The sequence below is a fragment of the Nycticebus coucang genome, chromosome 16 (genome assembly GCF_027406575.1).
Source record: "Nycticebus coucang isolate mNycCou1 chromosome 16, mNycCou1.pri, whole genome shotgun sequence".
NCBI lineage: Eukaryota > Metazoa > Chordata > Mammalia > Primates > Lorisidae > Nycticebus > Nycticebus coucang.
In genome coordinates this window covers 37991302-38011694 of record NC_069795.1, presented here as the reverse complement: position 1 = coordinate 38011694, position 20393 = coordinate 37991302, and positions in this window count along the sequence as shown.

Here is a 20393-nt window from a genome sequence, read left to right as displayed (position 1 = left end):
GAATGCTTAAGATAAAGGATCTGTTAATTAGAGACAAAGTACCAGACAGACTCAAGTGGTTTGTTATGTATATCCAGGACCTGCGGGTAGGTCCTGCACAGCCACAGGCCTGTTAGTGAGTCACAAAGGACAGCTCTAAGAAGGGGAGGGGCAAGATGAGGAAGGTCTGATCTTTTTTCTCATGGCTAGCAACTGAGTTGTTGGCCAAGAGGGGCTCCAGTGAGTCAGTCGCTGAAGGGAAAGCTTTAAGATTTTATTTTAGTTCACACCTGTTCAGTCAGTTTAGCCGTGAGCCCCCATCCTCAGTATCTGGTCAGGTTCCTCTTGTTCCTATCATGCCCAAGGCGATGTCTGATGGCCCTGGCCTAGTTCAGCATTCCTATTAGGTTGGCTAGTAGGTTGGTTTAGCCTTGCCTCTGACATGCCCTGTTAGTAATTTTCCATCTACTACCTCCCTCCCATAGTGTTTTTTGGTTATAAATTCCCACTTGCCCATGCTGTATTTGGAATTGAGGACAATTTCTCTCGCCCACTTCAAGACCCCATTGCAGTTGTCCTTATACATATCATGAAGGCTCAGAATAGAGTCCCCCTTACCACGCTTTAACAAGTATCATTGCATAGGTTTTTTTTTTTTTTCTTTAACAGTAGGTGGCCTTCATCTCATTGTGTGTTCTCATGACCTCTTCTTGTGTGCAGGGAGAGAGAGATGAAGCTCTCTGCTATCTCTTTTTTAAGAACACAAACCTATGAGATTAACACCAAGCCATTATGGCCTTATTTAAACTCAAGTATTTCTGTAAAGCCCCTTTCTTTAAATAGCAGTTCACATTGGGGGGTCAGCGCTTCAAAAATTCAGTCTGTAACAGGTTGGACCCTAATTTGATATCACTGGTGCCTTATAAAAATAAAAAGAGATGTATCTGTTTATCTGTCTTTCTGTCTCTCTTTCCACACATGCTATGAGCTGTATGCGAGCCAGAAAAAAGAGCCAGGGCCAGAAACTGACTCTGCTAAAGTTTAGACCTTGATCTTGTAGCCTCTAGAACTGTGAGAAAATGACTATTCTTTAAGCCACACAGTCTGGGCTATCTTGTTATGGCAGCCTGAGTTGACTAAGACACGTAGTAAAATTTTTTTTCTACCAAGCTTATAAAAAATTACTATTATTAATGTAATTACTTCTAATTACTTTAAATATTTATAAAATCTTGCTTTTATCACGTAGGGCATTTGACCAATACAGCATATGTAAATATCCATATATATTTATATGTAGATAGATGTACATAAATGAAAACGGTGTCCCAGAGACATTTACTAGAGAAATAAGCCTTTCATCACTGATTTGCAATGTTTTATTTATTTTTTGCCATGATGCTATGTTAAATAGGTTCTATTCCTATTGTCTATTTTTATTTATTGTTCATCTATCCATGTAGCAAAGCCACTTTGCCTTAAATGGCATTGTAGTAATGGTAAGTCTTGATATATGGTATGTCAAGATCCCTCTAATTTTTGTTCTTTACGTCATTAAAGTCTTTGTTTTAGTCATTCTTAGATTTTTCAAAAACAAGGCTAATAAAACTTTGAAGTTCATACAAACCACCCATGTGACTCAATGGGTCTGAAACTCAATGGGTCTAAAATTCTCCATTTTCTCTGACTCTTCTAGAACTTGACATTGAGCAGTATGCTTTTAGAAACAGTTTGTCAAGTTTCATTTAAAAAAATTAAATTGGAATATGTATGGCAAATGTATTCATAAATAACTGGTGATAATTGATTTTTATTTAAAATGTTATCAAGTGTTTTCATAATGCAACATAAATTTTTTTTCACATTTTATTTTTATAACCTTCAATAACGTGTTTAAATTTTGTTTATAAAGGGGTACCTCTTTTGTTTGATGTTATACCCAGTCTATATCTTACTTTTATGAATGGTAATCTGTTTTCCTATACTAATGCCTGAAATAGTAAAACAGGTGGGATATATGAATGCTACACTTTTTCTTTTTTTGCAGTTTTTGGCCGGGGCTGGATTTGAACCCGCCACCTCCAGCATATGGGGCTGGTGTCCTACTCCTTTGAGCCACAGAAGCTGCCCAATGCTACACATTTTTATATGCTGATCTCATATCCATTAATCCAAGTGAATTCTCTCATTAATTCTAGTAATGAGATAGCTGAAATTTGCTTTCTTCTTGTTACAAGTTGCTTGCCTGCATTACACTGACCACACAGGGTACTCACCTTCTTTTTTCTATTTTTTGCTTATTTTCAATTACTTGTTCTTGATAGACTGGTATATTTTATCTAGTATCGTTCCTGCCCCCTTTCCCCTTGTTTAGGAATGGAATTGGCCCAGGTTTTTGACTGCCGATCTTCTACTTTACTGGTGAAAAATTTAATGTTTCATATTTCTTCTTGATTCAGCTGTGTTTATATTTATTAAAGAACAGCTTGTTTCAAATTGTGACATAGAAACTTTTGTGGTTCCTATAGAAACTTTCAGAGGGTCCACAAAGTAAAAAATGCTTTTATAGTTAACTTACACTTAAATACTGTTTTAACTTTTTGCTTTTATTCTCTCACAAATGTTCAGAATATTTTTTTCAGAATTCCAGATATTAAACTCTGATACCTTAGCAGATTTTTTGTGATGTTAAGCCAAATTTTAAATAAACAGGAACACTATCCTAGATACACAAATACACATTTATAGTTTATTTCATCAAAGCACAGTTATTTTATACAGTTCATATATACATGCACAGTTAAAGTATGTTAATTATATTAGCGCGGAGGCTCACGCCTGTAATCCCAGCACTGTGGGAGGCTGAGGAGGGAGAATCGCTTGAGCTCAGGAGTTTGAGACTCGCCTGAGCGACAGTGAGACCCCGACTCGTGAAAAAAATGGAAAAACCCAGCCAGGCGCGGCTGCGAGCGCCTGTAATCCCCACGGCTTCCTGAGGCTGAGGCAGCGGGGTGCCCGCAGCCCGAGTCTGAGGTTGTGGTGAGTTACCAGGCCCACTGCACTCTGCTCAGGGGCATAGGGTGGGACCCTGTTTCAACAAAAAAAAAAAAAAAAAAAAAGCAATGAGTTCATTATTATTATGTTCTAAAATGTATTAATAAATACATAAACAATGTATATTTTAACATTTTTTTAAGCAGTACATTATTATAAATAAAGCCTGCATAAGTACAAGCTCTTGGGGTCTTCAATAATTTTTAAAATCATAGTGTTCCAGAGACTAAAATATTTGAAAACTGCCTCTCTGGAAAATAATTTATTTTGTCTCACGTTTAAAATGTATTAATGTAAAAGTATTCATTAATTGCTCATCTTTTAAAAACATGAATGTATTAATCTCCCTATTCTTGTACTGAATTCAATTTGGAAAGTCTGTATATTTTGTTAAACTAGCAAAATAATCATCTTTTAGTTATTTTATTTTTCTCTCTCACTCTTCCAGTTGTTGAGTATTTTCTTAGTAATTACTCTTTGTGAATTTTCTTCAATTTTATGTTACTTTGGCTTACTTGAATATTAACTAGTCATTTTTTTTAAAGATGAAAAAGTCTTTCTGGGTATTAATTTTACTTTTTTCCACAAGTTCTTTGATACAGCATTTTCTTATCCCTTAACTATAAGAATTTTAAATTATGAATTGTTATTTATTTTTTACAATTACACTATAGTGAAATGCTATTTTAACTTTTTTGCTCTTATTCTCTTACAAGTGTGAGAGTTATTTTTACAGTCTTTTAATTATTAAAAAAAATTCACTGCAGGGCAGTGCCGGTGGCTCAGTGAGTAGGGCACTAGCCCCATATGCTGAGGGTAGTGGGTTCAAGCCCAGCCCCAGCCAACCTGCAACAAAAAAATAGCTGGGCAGTGTGGTGGGTGCCTATAGTCCCAGGTTTTTGGGAGGCTGAGGCAGGAGAATCGCCTAAGCCCAGCAGCTGGAGGTTGCTGTGAGCTGTGACACCACTGCACTTACCAAGGGCAACAAAGTGAGATTCTGTCTCTAAAAAAATAAATAAATAACACTCACTGCATGTTTAGTACAGTCTGTATGATTTGAATACTTTTAGATTTGTTTAAATTTCCTTTGTAGCCTATGTGGCAAATGTTAGTAAATATCTGCATGGACTCAACACTCTTGAACACTTTGATCCATAAACAAACTACACATACTATAAATACATACATCTAGTACCTTGAGCTTTATTTAAATATTTTGATTAATCACAATTTTTTATTTTATTTTTTATTTCAAAATATTAAAGGGTTATGAATGTCTTTGTTACATGGATATCTTTTATAATGTTTAAGTCTGGGCCTCATGGTAAATCTACATTTATTTATTTGAGTAGTCTTCATAATGTTTTTCGTAGAGGTTGAACTGATTTGCAGTCTAACCAACAGACTGCATTGTATAATGTACATGTTGTATAATGTATAAGCATTCCTTTTTCTTCACATTCACTCTAGCTTATATATATATATATATATATATATATATATATATATATATATATACACTTGACATTTTCATAATGGCCATTCTGACAGAGGTAGGATGGTATCTCATTGTGGTTTCAATTTGTATTTCCCTGATAATTAGTGATTTTGAGCACTTTTTCATTTGTTTGCTGGTTATTTGTATATCTTTTTTTGAGCCTTAGGGCCCAACAGAGGTAGAGCCTCAGCAGATAAAGCTGTGGGCCAGGCTTCAGAGATGCCTCAGGAGCAGAGCTGCAGCATGCATCTAGGTCAAGAGCTATGTAGGTTAGGGCATGAGATTGGACAGCAGCATGTGAACTGTGGTGGTGAATCCCCCTGGGCCAATGATTGTCACATTGGGTGGGGCTGCAGGACCAGAGCCACCAGACAGCTGGGGCTTTGATCCTGCTCAGGTCCCACAAAGGCAGTCAGTGAAAGGCTTCTTAGGTGGTGCATGTAGCATCTGTGGCACCTGTTCTGCTTGGCTACTAGACATAGGGCAAGGCACAGGAGGGTGCTCTGCTTGCTCTTTCCCTCACTCAGCAGGGATGATGCAGAGATGGCTGCAGCAAAACTAAGCCTAGTATAGACCAAGTGTACTATACCTGAGAAGTGACATTGCAGTAACTTGGAATGGTGGCTACCAGATCCATTCTGTTCCCGACCTCCAATGCCACCTTGTTACACAGACTCCAAGCAGCTCTGTGATAAGACCACAGGTCTTTGTTGCCATTGAAGGCCCCATCATACTTGAGCCTGCAGTGTTTTCAGGGCTAGCATGGGGCCTCTGGGCTCTCTCCTGCAGTCCATCCCACATGTGGGTGCCTCCACAGATACCATTCAATCTCTCAGAATTAATCATCCATTCATCTTCTCCTTCACTCTGAATGTCCCCTGTCACTTTCTTGGTACTTATTCCAAGAAGGCTCATCTGTAGGTGGATATCTGCTTAAAACTTAAAAATCCTCTTATTGAGAGTGATAGATATGAGCTTTTTCTGTACTGCAATCTTGGCCCTCCCCATTCATAAGCAATTATAAATCAGCTTAACCTGTCAATTTCTGAGATATGGATACATAAATATTTTATTATAATTATCTACATTTCTTGTTGACTTTTTTCTGTATTTTCAGTCTATACTATCTTAAAGCTATGTTATTGAGTGCATGTGTGTTTATTATTGTTATATGTTATGGGTTGGTTGTATCAAGACCTATAAAGAATCTGAAATTTACTCCTGTAAAAAGAAGTTAACCATTGTAAAAGGAGTAGAGTCCTTGACTATTTTTTCAGCTTGACTATTGTTGGTATATATAAAGGCTACTGATTTGTGAGTATTGATTTTGTATCCTGAGATGCTGCTATACTCCTTGATCGCTTCTAAGAATTTTGTAGTTGAGTCCCTGGGGCTTTCCAGGCATACAATCATATCATCTGTGAAGAGTGAAAGTTTGATCTCTCCTGAGGCTATATGGATACCCTTGATCGCCTTCTTTTGCCTAACTGTGATGGCTAAGCTTCCATTACAATGTTAAAAAGCAGTGGAGACAGTGGGCAACCTTTCCTGGTTCCTGATCTGAGTGGAAATGTTTTCAATTTTACTCCACTCAAAACAACATTGACTGTTGGTTTGCTGTAGATGGCCTCTATTAGTTTAAGAAATGTCCCTTGTATACCTATTTTCTTAAGTGTTCTGATCCTGAAAGGATGATGGATATTATCAAAAGCTTTTTCTGCATCAATTGAGAGAATTATGTGATTTTGATTTTTTATTTTGTTTATGTGATGTATTATACTTATAGATTTACATGTATTGAACCAGTCTTGAGACCCTGGGATGAAACCCATTTCGTCATGGTGTATAATTTGTTTGATGTGTTGCTGGATTCTGTTTGCTAGGATCTTATTGAATATTTTTGCATCAATATTCATTAGTGATATTAGTCTATAATTTTCTTTTCTTGTTGGATCTTTCCCTGATTTGTGAATCAGGATGTTATTTGTTTCATAGAATGTGTTGGGAAGTATTCCTTCTTTTTCGATGTTTTGGAAAAGGTTAAGTAATATAGGTCCTAGTTCCTCTTTAAAAGTTTGGTAGAATTCTGATGTAAAGCCATCTGGTCCCTGACTTTTCTTTTTGGGGAGATTTCATATAGTTGATGCTATTTCAGAACTTGATATATGCCTGTTCGACATTTCCAGTTCTTTCTGGCTAAGTCTAGGAAGGTGGCATACTTCCAAGTATTCGTCTGTTTTCTTCAGATTTTCATATTTCTGAGAATAGAGTTTTTTGTAATATTCATTAACCAAAGATCATGAAATATCTGGGAGTGTACCTAACAAAGGATGTGAAAGATCTCTATAAAGAGAACTATGAAACTTTGAGAAAATAAATAGCTGAAGATGTTAACAAATGGAAAAATGTACCATGCTCATGGCTGGGAAGAATCAACATTGTTAAAATGTTCATACTACCCAAAGCAATCTACAGATTTAATACAATCCCTATTAAAACATCTCTTTCATACTTTAATAATCTGGAAAAATTAGTACCTCATTTTTTATGGAAACAGAAAAAAAATAAATAGCCAAGACATTACTCAGAAATAGAAACAAATCAGGAGGAATCATGCTACCAGACTTCAGACTATACTATAAAGCTATAGTGATCAAAATAGCATGGTACTGGCACAAAAATAGAGAGGTAGATGTATGGAACAGAATTGAGAATGAAGAGATGAACCCAGACACTTATCATCATTTTATCTTTGATAAGCCTATCAAAAACATAAATTGAGGGAAAGATTCCCTATTTAACAAATGGTGCTGTGTGAATTGGCTGGCAACTTGTACAAAACTGAAACTGACCCACACTTTTGCCTCTAACAAAAATTGACTCTCCCTGGATAAAAGACTTAAACTTAAGACATAAAACTATACAAGAATGGAAGAAAAAGTATCCAATGTACTCAGCCCTACTATGAAACTAATTTATGGCTTTCATATGAAAGCTATAACCCAGTTATAACCTAAGAATATGGGGAAGGGGGAGGGGGTAGGATGGGTGTAGGGAGGGTGATTGGTGGGATTACATCTACAGTGCATCTTACAAGGGTATATGTGAAACTTAGTAAATTTAGAATATAGATGTCTTGACACAATAACTAAGAAAATGCCAGGAAAGCTATGTTAACCAGTGTGACGAAAATATGTCTAATGGTATATAAAACCAATGTGTGGTGCCCCATGATTGCATTAATGTACACAGCTATGATTTAATTAAAAAAAAAGACACAAAGCTATAAAGATTCTTGGAGAGAGTGCAGGGGAAACACTTGAAGAAATTGGCCTGGGAACTTACTTTATGAGGAGGAAACCCCAGGCAATTGAAGCAATACCAAAAATAGATTACTGGGATCTGATCAAACTAAAAAGCTTTTGCACTGCCAAGAACACAGTAAGTAAAGCAAGTAGACAGCCCTCAGAATGGGAGAGGATATTTTCAGGTTATGTTTTGGACAATGGTTTGATAACCAGAATCCACAGAGAACTCAAACTAAAAAGAAAAGAATAAATGATCCCATTTCATTGTGGGCAAGAAACTTGAACAGAAGCTTCCTTGGAGAAGACAGGAGCATGGTCTATAGACACATGAAAAAAAATGCTCATCATCTTTAATCATCAGAGAAATGCAAATCAAAACCGCTTTGAGATACCATCTAACTCCAGTCAGAGTAGCCCACATAACAAAATCCTAAAACTACAAATGTTGGTTGGCATGGAGGTGGAGAAAAGGGAACACTTCTTCATTGCTGGTGGGAATTCATGCTAATATGTTCCTTTTGGAAAGAAGTTTGGAGAACACTCATGGATCTAAATGTAGACCTGCCATTGGATCCTGCAATTCCTCCAATTGGTGTATATCTAAAAGACCAAAAATCACTTTTCAATAAAAATATTTGCACCAGATTGTTCATTGCAGCTCAATTCATAATTTCCAGGTCATGGAAGAAGCCCAAGTGACCATTGACCCATGATGGATTAATAAATTGTGGTATATGTATACCATGGAATACTATGCAGCCTTAAAAAAGATGGAGAAGGGCGGCGCCTGTGGCTCAGTCAGTAAGGCGCCGGCCCCATATACCGAGGGTGGCGGGTTCAAACCCGGCCCCGGCCAAACTGCAACCAAAAAATAGCCAGGCGTTGTGGTAGGCGCCTGTAGTCCCAGCTACTCGGGAGGCTGAGGCAAAAGAATTGCTTAAGCCCAGGAGTTGGAGGTTGCTGTGAGCTGTGTGAGGCCACGGCACTCTACCGAGGGCCATAAAGTGAGACTATGTCTCTACAAAAAAAAAAAAAAAAGATGGAGACTTTACCTCTTTTATGTTTACATGGATGGAGCTGGAACATAGTTTTCTCAGTAAAGTATCTCAAGAATGAAAGAAAAAGTATCCAACGTACTCAGCACTTTTGTAAAATGAATTTATAATTACTTACACTTTCTTACAAAAGATAAATCACAACTATAACCCAGGATGAAGGAGAGAAGTGAAGGGAGATGGGAGGTGAGGGGAAAGATTAGATAGAGGGAAGATAAATGGTGGGATGACACCTGTGAAGCATATTGCAAGGGTATAAGGCAAATCAATCAAGTATAGAATATAAATGTCTTAACATAATAATTAAGTAAATGAGGTGCAAGCTATATTAATTAGTTTGATGTAAGCATTCCAAATTGTACAAAAAATCAACACATTGTACTCCACAAATGCATACATGTATTCACGATCTATGTGTATACGACTCAATAAAAGGAAAAATAAATAAAAAGAAGTTAACCTTCTTAGAGTCCATAGATGCCATCAGAAAACATGAGACTCCTGGTTTAGAACCAAAAGACAGCTTATTATTCAAAACAGTAGGAGTAATCACAATATCTTTGTATTCTCATACTGATTCCCACATTCCAAATTCTCATAAGGTGACACTATAAGGTGACACTTCTATTACATTACAAGAGAAGAACTTTAAACTTAAGAAACCTTACTCTTTTATAATGTGCCCTATTCAAATGAGCCCCAAGAGGTATTACTGAAACTGCAAGGAGGTTAGGTTTTGTCCTACGTTCAGTTGCTCATCATGCAAAGATCCAATTATTGAGCCAATGAGGATTACCAAGGAAGAAAGAAATTATTTTAATGTGAAAGATGTCTATTTCAGGAGAATGGGAGAAGACTGCCTCAAATCTGTCTCCTCAAGTAATGAAGATCCAAGGCTTTTTAAAGCTTGACCGTGTGCTTTGGGCAGTTCAAGAGACATGGTATGTTTTAGCATTAGGAATTCTGCCTTGAAGACTTCAGAATCTCAACTCCTTTGTCTTGTTGAAAATTCACATTTCTGGAAAATAACTCACAAGCACTTAGTCAAGAAAAAAGATTATACAAATTATAAAACATATAGGGGTCATTGAAATTTGTGTACGGAGCAGTTACAACTCCATCCTTTTTATTTTTATTGTTCTTTATTAAATAATATCTGTGTACATTGATGCATTTATGAGGTACAGTTTACTGATTTGATATACAATATGAAATGCTTACACCAAACTACATTAACATCCATCACCTTGCTTACTTATTTGTTGTGGCAAGACAATTATACTCTTTTCTTAATAGTTTTGAAAAGTATCATTGCATTATGCACATTTTGTGAGGTTTCACTAAATACCGTCCCACCTCCCAACCTTTCCCTTTTCCTACCCTCTCCCACCTCTTCCTTCCTACTTTTTGGACTATAGTTATGTTTTACTATTCATATGAATGTGTGGGTGATTATATATTGGTTTCACAGTAGTACTGAGTACATTTGATACTTCCCTCCCCATTCTTGAGATACTTAACTAAGAAGAATATGTTCTAGCTCCATCAAGGTAAACATAAAAGATGTGAGGTCGCCATCTTTTTTATGGCTACATAGTATTCCATTGTGTACATATACCAGAATTTGTAAATCCATTCATGAGTGGATGAGCACTTGGGCAGTTTCCATGTCTTAGTAATTACAAATTGGCCTGCAATAAAAATTCTGGTGCAAATTTCTTTATTGTAAAATTATTTTTTGATCATCTGGGTATATACCTAGCATGAACTCATACTTTTTAGTTCATTTCTCAGTCTTGGGCAATAGGGAGATTATTTAGTTCCTTTATGCTAAAAAGGGACATATTGGGAAGACAAAAATGTTGGGCCTGTAACCAGACTTTTTAGTATATATTGTTAAATTGTGACCTTCTCCTCACCAAGGTAGCAAAGTACAACAAAAAAGTATTCATACTCTTTAGGGATCCCTCCTAGGAAATATGAGCTCAATATCCCTCAGCTGGAGTTTCCATCCAAAATTCCCCTACTCATTTGTGAAAACAGTTTTAGGAGCATTTCCAAAAAGCAATTTTCCCTCATCATTCAGCTATTTAGAGAATCATGGGGCCAAGGATTTTTTTTTTCATTGACCCATTAGACAAAGATATACTCAGAGGGTGCACCACCAGCACCTGCTCCTGTTTGCCTATCCATCTGAGAGCTGGTATATTATCAATTTCCCTAGACCTTGGGAAATTATGATTTGCTAATGTACTATTGTACAAATAGGGAACCCTCTGGCTGTCCATTTGGAGAGAGGATAATAAGCCAATTAGTTGGCAATTCCCAGGCTACTATCTTGGCCTTCAAGCTAACCATACACAATTCTCCGATATTTCCAAAAGGGCATGATAACTGCCTCTCTGGTCAGCAAAATGGCTTTTAGTAATTCAAGAATTTGTGGTTCATATTTAATTTTCTTGTTTTCAGAGATAAGTTACCCTCGTGTTTTTGAATAGCTGTATAGGCATGTATCAAAATAAAGGCATATTTAGAATCAGCCAGTTTAGTGCAATTAAAGCAGTTAAACTTTTGAGCAGTTGTCCTAGGACTTGTGGCTCAATTACCTGGTGTGTGCAAAGCGCACCCAACTTTGCATTATTTTTGTTCCATGAGGCTGCTTCCATCATTAAAGAGCTCACCTAGGTCCAAATGGGGGCTGCTTAGTTAAATATATGAGAACAGAATATTCTTAGTCAATAATATAAATGTAATAATAGAATGTGGAACAAAAGTCCTTTGGCACCAGACGCCTGGATTTAAGGTAGACACTACCATCAGAATTACATTAGGATTGCCTCACAAAAAAGACTGATATTTAATTTACCATGTGTTCATTGGCACTTAACCAAAAGTCTCCCTTATGTTTTAGCAAGGGTATCATACATAATTTATGGTGTTAACAGTTATCAGTTGCCCAAAGGTAAGGTTTTCAGTTTCCTGTAACATATAATAAGTAATAGTCACTACTCTCAAAAAAGTGGGCCATCGTTTTGTTTCCACCTCAAAGTATTTAAATAAGGCACAGGTTACTTGTGATAGCATCAAAGTTTGCAACAATACCTCAAGTCTATTTCCCTGCCTTTTTTGAATGAACAAATCAAAAGGTTTATTATGTAAGTCTATGGGGCCTCAGATAGGGGAAGTCATTAATATTTCTTTAATAGTCAAGAAAGCCTTGTGGCAGTCCTTGGTCAAAGCAAGTGGTTCTTTTTCTTTCTCTTTTAAAGCTTTATAGAAGGTTTTTTGCTATTAACATGAAATTAGGAATCTAAACCGAGCAAAAGCCATTCATCTCCTAGAATCTGGTCATAACCAAGAATCTTCACCATAGTTTGTGGGTGGTAGAAACTGCTATTTAATTTATAGCCCTTCCTATCTGGGAGGAAGTATCAAGAGACAATTCAAACCCAAAGTATTTGACAGTGGGAAGTGAGATTTGAGCTTTTTGTGAGATGTTTTATTTCATTTGTCAGCCAATAAATTAAATAAAATTATGGCATGGTGCCTTTCTTCAGCTTCAGTCTCATTGGATATTAGGATATTGTCTCTACAGTAAAATAATTCCCTAGCTTAATTAAAACTAGTTCCTTTAAACCTCTGACCAAAATTATTTCAAATATTTGATGGGGGATGGCCCCTGAGGAAGGACAATCTATCAGTTCTGGCATTTGGCCTTACACTTTAAGTTTTCCCATTTCAAAGCAAATAGTTCTCAGTTTTCAGGAGCAAGAGGAATGCAAAAGAAAGCGTGTTTTAATTCTACTGCTGAAAACCAGGCAAAATTTCCAAATAAAATGTTATGGAGGGTGTAAGTATTAGGTACTACAGGATGACTATTCCTCCACTATTTTATTTATTGCCCTTAGATCTTGAACAAATCAGCATTTTCATGTTATGGTATGTTTAACTTACAGACTAAGTATAAGCCAGAGGCTTCCTCTTATAGCTAGAGACTCAGTTTTAAGGATTATTTTGAAATCATTTTGGCCAAAAGGAGGTCCATTTAATTGATGTGGGGGAACAGCCTAGGATTTCATTTTAGTTTACATTTCCTCCTATTGGGCCAAGATTTTCCAGAGGTAACATTGATGGCTAAATTTTTATTTTGTCCAATTGTTGCCAGAGTGGTGTGGCCACCTGATTCAGTTCATCCTGTTCCTCAGTGGAACCCTATGGCTGATTAACTTAAAGTCAAAAAGCTTATAGCCCAGTGATTCTCAACCTTCCTAATGCTGCAACCCTTTAATACAGTTTTGTCATGTTTTGGTGACCCCCAACCATAAAATTATGTTTGTTGCTACTTCATAACTGTAATTTTTCTACTGTTATGAATCCTAATGTAAACATCTGATATGCAGGATAGTCTTAGGTGACCCCTGTGAAAGGGTCGTTTGACCCCCAAAAGGGTTGCAACCCACAGATTGAGAACTGCTGCATAGCCAATTAAATATGCCAGGCCAGATGAGAATGAAGGTAGACAGGCATTTATTAATCTTTAAAACCTTTTAAGCAACATAATAACAAAACGCGAACACAAAAATTAAGATTATAAAATTAACTTGTTTATATGCATTGAGCTACTTACTGTCAGACTTGTGGGAATTTGTCATATAAAACATAAATATTTTGTTAAAACCATTTGAGCTAAAGATTTAGAGAGTCTTGTATCAGAATGTTTTTCTTTTGTGATCTTTTTAAAGAATTAACAGCATTTTAACTAAAAATGTTAAAAGTCCTGCCTAGTCCAGACAATGACAAGAAAAAAGAAAAAGGAAAGTTACAAGTAGCTAAATATTTAAATTATCTAGATTTGGGGGATGTTTACCAAGGATGTTAAAATGATCAGAACATCTGATCAAAACAGAATCACAGGTTATTGTGAGACAATAGCAATTCATTTAAACAAGATTGACAGAAGTTTTGTTTGTTTGTTTGTTTATTGTTGGAGATTCATTGAGGGTACAAAGAACAGGTTACATTGCTTGCATTTGTTAGATGAAGTCCCTTTTATAATTGTGTCCTGCTCCCAAAAGGTGTGTCACGCACTATCACTTACACCCCACCCCCTCCTTCCCTGTCTGTGCTCTTCCCTTTCCCCACCCTCTCCCTCCTTTCCTCTCTCTACTCTTCCCTTCCCCCACCCTCTCCCTCTTTCTCCCTCTCTGCTTTTCCCTTCCCCCACCCCATCCCTCCTTCCCTCTCTCTACTCTTTCCTTCCCCCACTCTCCCACCCCTTCCCGCCTTCCTTCTTTCTGCTCTTCCCTTCCCCCACCCCCTTTCCTCCTTGCCTCTCTCTAGTCCCTTCCCCCACCTCCCTCCTTCCTTCCCTCTCTCTGCTCTCACCTTCCCCCACCCCCTACCATGTACTAGATCATCAACTGTACTCATGAGAATTGAGTACACAAGATTCTTGCTTCTCCATTCTTGTGATGCTTTACTAAGAATAATGTGATCCACTTCCATCCAGGTTAATACAAAGGATGTAACGTCTCCTTCCTTTTTAATGGCTGAATAGTATTCCATGGTATACATATACCCCAGCTTGTTAATCCATTCCTGGGTTGGTGGACATTTAGGCTGTTTCCACATTTTGGCGAGACAATCAGAAGATTTTTATGTCAATTCAGAAAAAAACTTTTTTCCAAGTAATAATAATAAAAAAAAATAAGAAGAACAACACAGAAACTATTTTGATAAAATCTATAATTTTTGTTAGATCAGTTACCAAAAGGTTAAGAAAATCCTTCTTTAGTGCAATTTATTTCTCTTACAGGACACACATTTAGATAACTTGGAAGTTATCATTGGAAGCCTAATGAAAAGAGTACCAGAATTTATCACATGTAAAGAAGACTGTCTTCCATGAGTGAAAATTATATTGTAAAGGAAACAAGAAAAGAGAAAACTAATATCTTGAATAGGGAAATACATTACTATGAGTCACAGCATAGCAAGATTTTTTGAATATATTTAATATTCAGGGATATCAAGAATCTACCAAAAAATGTTTTTCAAACTATCGAAGTAAACAAAGCATTGCACTTTGAGGGCAGAATTAAACCAGAGGAGGGATATGTTACAGGAACCAAGAAAAAAATTAAAGGACAGGGATATCATCTCAGGATTTCTCAAGGATAAGAAAAGCTAAAAACAGTAAGAAACAGAAAAAGTTGAATTTCTAAGATATAATTCTGAGAAGTTCCAAAAGAAGCAGATTATAGAATTAAAAGTTCTTGTAATTTTATTAAGTGCACATTAATATTTTAAAAGAACCTTGTCTCGGGCGGCGCCTGTGGCTCAGTCGGTAAGGCGCTGGCCCCATGTACCGAGGGTGGTGGTTTCAAACCCAGCCCTGGCCAAACTGCAACCAAAAAATAGCCGGGTGTTGTGGCGGGTGCCTGTAGTCCCAGCTACTCTGGAGGCTGAGGCAAGAGAATCGCTTAAGCCCAGGAGTTGGAGGTTGCTGTGAGCTGTGTGAGGCCACGGTACTCTACCAAGGGCCATAAAGTGAGACTCTGTCTCTACAAAAAAAAAAAAAAAAGAACCTTGTCTCAGCTTATTTTTTCTTTTTAATTATATCCAACTTGATCACATAAAAAATTTCCAGTGAGCAGGGCGCCAGCCCCATATACCGAGGGTGGTGGGTTCAAACCTGGCCCCAGTCAAACTGCAACAAAAAAATAGCCAGGCGTTGTGGCAGGCACCTGTAGTCCCAGCTACTCGGGAGGCTGAGGCAGGAGAATCGCCTAGGCCCAGGAGTTGGAGGTTGCTGTGAACTGTGTGATGCCACGGCACTCTACCGAGGGTGATAAAGTGAAACTCTGTCTCTACAAAAAAAAAAAAAAAAGAAAAGAAAAAAAAGAAAAATTTCCTTATAAATTTTTATAACATATGTAGACCATTTATGATATGTTTGGATATTTTTTCTTGTCCTAATTTTTTTTAAACATTGTTGTTTTTTCACTTTTATGACCAAAACTTATCTATTGGATCTATTTCATATAAAGTTACATTTTTTTCTATTTAACCTTCTTTAAAAAATATATTTTCATATTTATAACATTCCTCAAATCTCTTTGCTATTGTTTTATGTCTTTATGTAAAAGACTTTTAAATAAATTCCAAATTAACCAAAACAATTCTTTAAATAAGGAGATTTTTGAGTGCATTTTAGAATTTTTCTATAAAAGTATATTATACATGTATCTTTATTTTTGCTCCACTTTATATATTGTATCACATACAGTAATCAGACATTTTAACTCCCAGCAACTCCAACCTTAGTGACAACCTAGAAATCAACAATCATTTATATTTACTTGATTTATTTTAGTAACTTATATTCTAGTTATCATTTTAAATTATTTTCCTATTAAACATTTTTATAGCCTATGAATATCATATATACAATGAATACAATTAATTTTGTTCTTAACAAAGTCATTTGGTGTCTAAATAAATTTAGTATGTAAACATTTTTATAAACAAAATGGGGAAAAAGAGAAAGAAAGAAATTTTAAAACATAGACTAGGAAATAATCACAAAGTACAATTTTAAATATTACTTTTAAACCTGAAAACACCTATCAAGAGAGCACAATTAAGTATTCAAGGAAGATTTGCTAATCTGAAAAATTTGACATCTTTAAATTATACTAATACAGTCAATGTTTTAGAATACATCTTGTTATAAATGTCAACTAATTAGAACTTTCTGAAATACCAACATTCCAAAATAAATTTTGATATGTGCATGACATCACCTGACTATGGACTGAATAAACCTCCAATGTTAGTCCTTAACATCTCAAATAATAACACAAAGTCATAGTATTTTTAGATAAGAATCATGATCAAGCTATTTTGAAAATAATCTAAACGATCTCAAAGCATTTTTCTCCTTAAGTTCAAATTTGAGTACATTTAATACTTCTAAAAATTAAGATTGTTTGGAGATTTCTTTTATATTCTAAGAATAATAATTCAGTAATTCTTTTCCAAATTATCTTAGACGAAGTCCTTTGCTATGGCAACACAACATATGCATAATGGGATAGCTCGCAACTAGTACTCAGAAAAAATCAATAGTGAGTCAGAACAAAAGGAAGACTCCAATTTTATCCCTAACAGTACTGTTACTATCAGATGCTTGAATAAGTCAGACACAGATTTTGTGTGTACCTTTTCACAGACAGTGGAAGAAAGTATATCTGCAACTAGGATTAAGAGACTGAAACCAAAATATTTTCAGAAAACCTTTAACGTAAGTTTCTGTTTTTGTCCTATCATTTACCTAAAGTTTTATTCATTCTAATAGTGATACTTATTTTTGTATAGGCTTGCGTACTTTTACCTAAGCAAAAACCTTAAAGTTAAACACATGGGTAACTTCGCTGTTAACTCAAGAGTTTTAGTTGTTTACATTACACCAACAATATTAAATTACTATTACTTATCAAAAATCACATAAAACATTATTGTTTTGGTTTGGTTTATACTTTTATAAATTTTGAGTCAGATCTTGAAATCTTCAAATGTAAAGTTTAAAGATTGGGTTCACCAATAAACCCAGGAAAAATGCATGCTGACAATTTTGAAGACAATTTTATCTATAATTTTTTTAAAAAACATCTTATTTACCAAAAGATACTAAATTCACATAAACTTGAAAAGTCTTTGGGCTGATTTACTTAATTTATGAGAGCTCCTTTTATGGATAAGCCAATTTTGGTACCATGTAGACATAACATATAATACATGTGTATACACAACACATGTCTAAACACATACACATACACACAAAGTTTCAATAGCTTTTATCTCAGAATTGTAGCCATGAGATCCTCTGAAGTTCCATATAAATTATGTACATTACATTTCCCTTCCTCTCTTTCTCTTTCCAATAGCAGGCATCCCCACATCTCAGCCAGATTACCTCTGCGAACAGAGATGATCTTTATTCTCCTAGATGTATGGGCAGAGATGTCTTCTAATCTCCCAGACCTGAAGAGGGAGGTGTCTTTTTTTTTTTAAATTTTATTTTGTTTTTATTCAAATTAGTATGAGGGTACACATTTTTAGATTACATTTTTGTCACTTCCAAGGTAAAGTTCCAGTTGTAAAAAACCCCTCACCCAATGGGTGTGCTGTACAACCTCTCATTGTGTGGAGGTGCATTTTAATTTCTCAGACTTTATAACCTGCCAGAAGAGAACTCACCATTAGAGGTGTCTTTCAACCTTCCAGAGCTTGGAATATTCTTGTAATAACATGGACAGCAAATTCCAAGTAAGCAGAAAAGATAATAAAGACAGAAGCTTAACAGACTCCACGTTTACATGTGACACACCAATACAGGTAAACACTCAATATAAAGAGAAATTTAAAGAAGTTCCAAACAAATTAAATGTAGTTCAGCTAATAAACCTGAGGCATGCAAAATCAAAATATTGCTCTCAAAAATTGTTGTGAGCTTACCCAACTCAAAACAAAAGAAATTCCCTTGAAATTCCCCAGATTGGGAGGGGCATCCCCCACTGTGTTGTACCTTCATATAACACTCACCCATCTGGATGCAAACGTAGCCTCCCTAATTGTTATCAAAACTCCAAGGGGGTTTCAGCCTAGGTCCAATTGCTCATCACACAAAGATCCAATTATTGAGACAACAAAGATTGCCAAAAAAGAAAGATATTTTTTTAAATATAAAAACTGTGTGTCAAAAGATGTCTTGTTGGGAGAATAAGAAAAGCTGTCTCACATTTATCTCCCTGAATAAAAATATTGATTGTGGGCCTTTTAAGGCAGGACTGTGTGCCTTGGGACAGATCAAGGCTAATGGTGAATCTAGCATCATGAATTCTGCCCATGGGCCCTCAGAATCTCAATTCCTTTATCTTGCAGAAAATCCACCATTTCTGGGAAACAATGCAAAAGGTCAAGTAATTACAGAAGAATAGGGTTATACAAAACATATAAGAGTGATTAACATTTATTCATGGAGCCAGTTACAGAGGGAGATAATATTATTTTATTAAACCTAGCAGTAAACAAACCCTTTGGAAAAAAATCCTTTCTCATCTTTCAAAGCTGTTCTCTATACAAACATTCTTAAAAAGATAATTGAAAAACAAACAAACAAAAAAAACGCTATCAGTATCTCTGCAAGCTGTGCAAAATGTGATGGGAGATTCTTAGAGAATTGTCTTCAAATAAGTTGTTTCTATTTGTCACTAGGGAAAATTTAATTTGTTATCAGTAGAAATAGTTTATCTTTTCTCCTTGATAACAGTTGTGTAATATTCATTTTCTTTATGTAGTAAACCTTAAAATCTGGCTGGAAGAGTTCCAGGATGCTAGCATAAATTGCTGTGTGATTGATATATTTTCTCAACACTTTACATATTATTTTTAACTTGACTTTTTATTTTGATTTGAAGGTGGGAGCAATATGAGCTTTAAAAATCTAATTTGATACATGTTGGCTTTTCATAGTAAAAAAACATACACATACATAAAAAATTAACAGCTTTTCTATAGTTTGATTATGTCCCCCAAAGTTTGTGTGTTAGAAACTTCATTCCCATTGCAACTGTGTTGAGAGGTGGGATCTTTTAAGTGTGATTAGATCCCCAGGCACCTGGCCCCGTGACTGGATTAAACCCATTATCAAAGGATAGGCTAGCTATCATGGATTTCTGACAAATGATGAATTTGGCCCCATTCCCCTTGCTCTTTTTCACCCTCTCTCACCTTCTCCCCTTCCTACCTGGGATGATGCATCAGGAAGGTCCTCACCTGATGTTGGCTCCTTGATATTAGACTTCCTAGCCTCCAAACAGTGAGAAATAAATATATTTTTTTAAATATAAATTATGCGGTGTGTGGAATTCTGTTATAGCAACACAAAATGACAAAGACAGCTCCTATATACTATGTACAGTTAGCCCTCTCTAGCCATGGATTCAACTAATCATGAACTAAAAACATGGAAAAAATTGTGTTCATACTGAACACATAAAGACATTTTTATTGTTATTTTTCTCTAAACAATAGAGCATAACACTTATTTATATAAACTTATTTTGGGTACTATAAGTAATCTGGAGGTGATTTAAAGTCTACAAAAAATATTTATAAGTTATTGGATAACACTATGCCACTTTATATGAAGGACTTGAGCACTCACAAATTTTGCTATTCCCTGGAGTTCCTGAACTCAATCCTCCAGGGATAACAAGGAAAAATGATATTTGGGTTTATTTTTATCATTTAAATTTGATTTTATGTTTTGTTTCCTTTGTCTTGAATATTAAATAATAAAATATTTATTTTTCATTAAATAATTAAATATTTATTAAATAATAAAACTTTTAATTGTCCTCTATCTGCAGTTGGGATAAAATATACTATAAAATGTTTTCTTTCCTGATCTACTATTTTATACTTCCTTTAGAC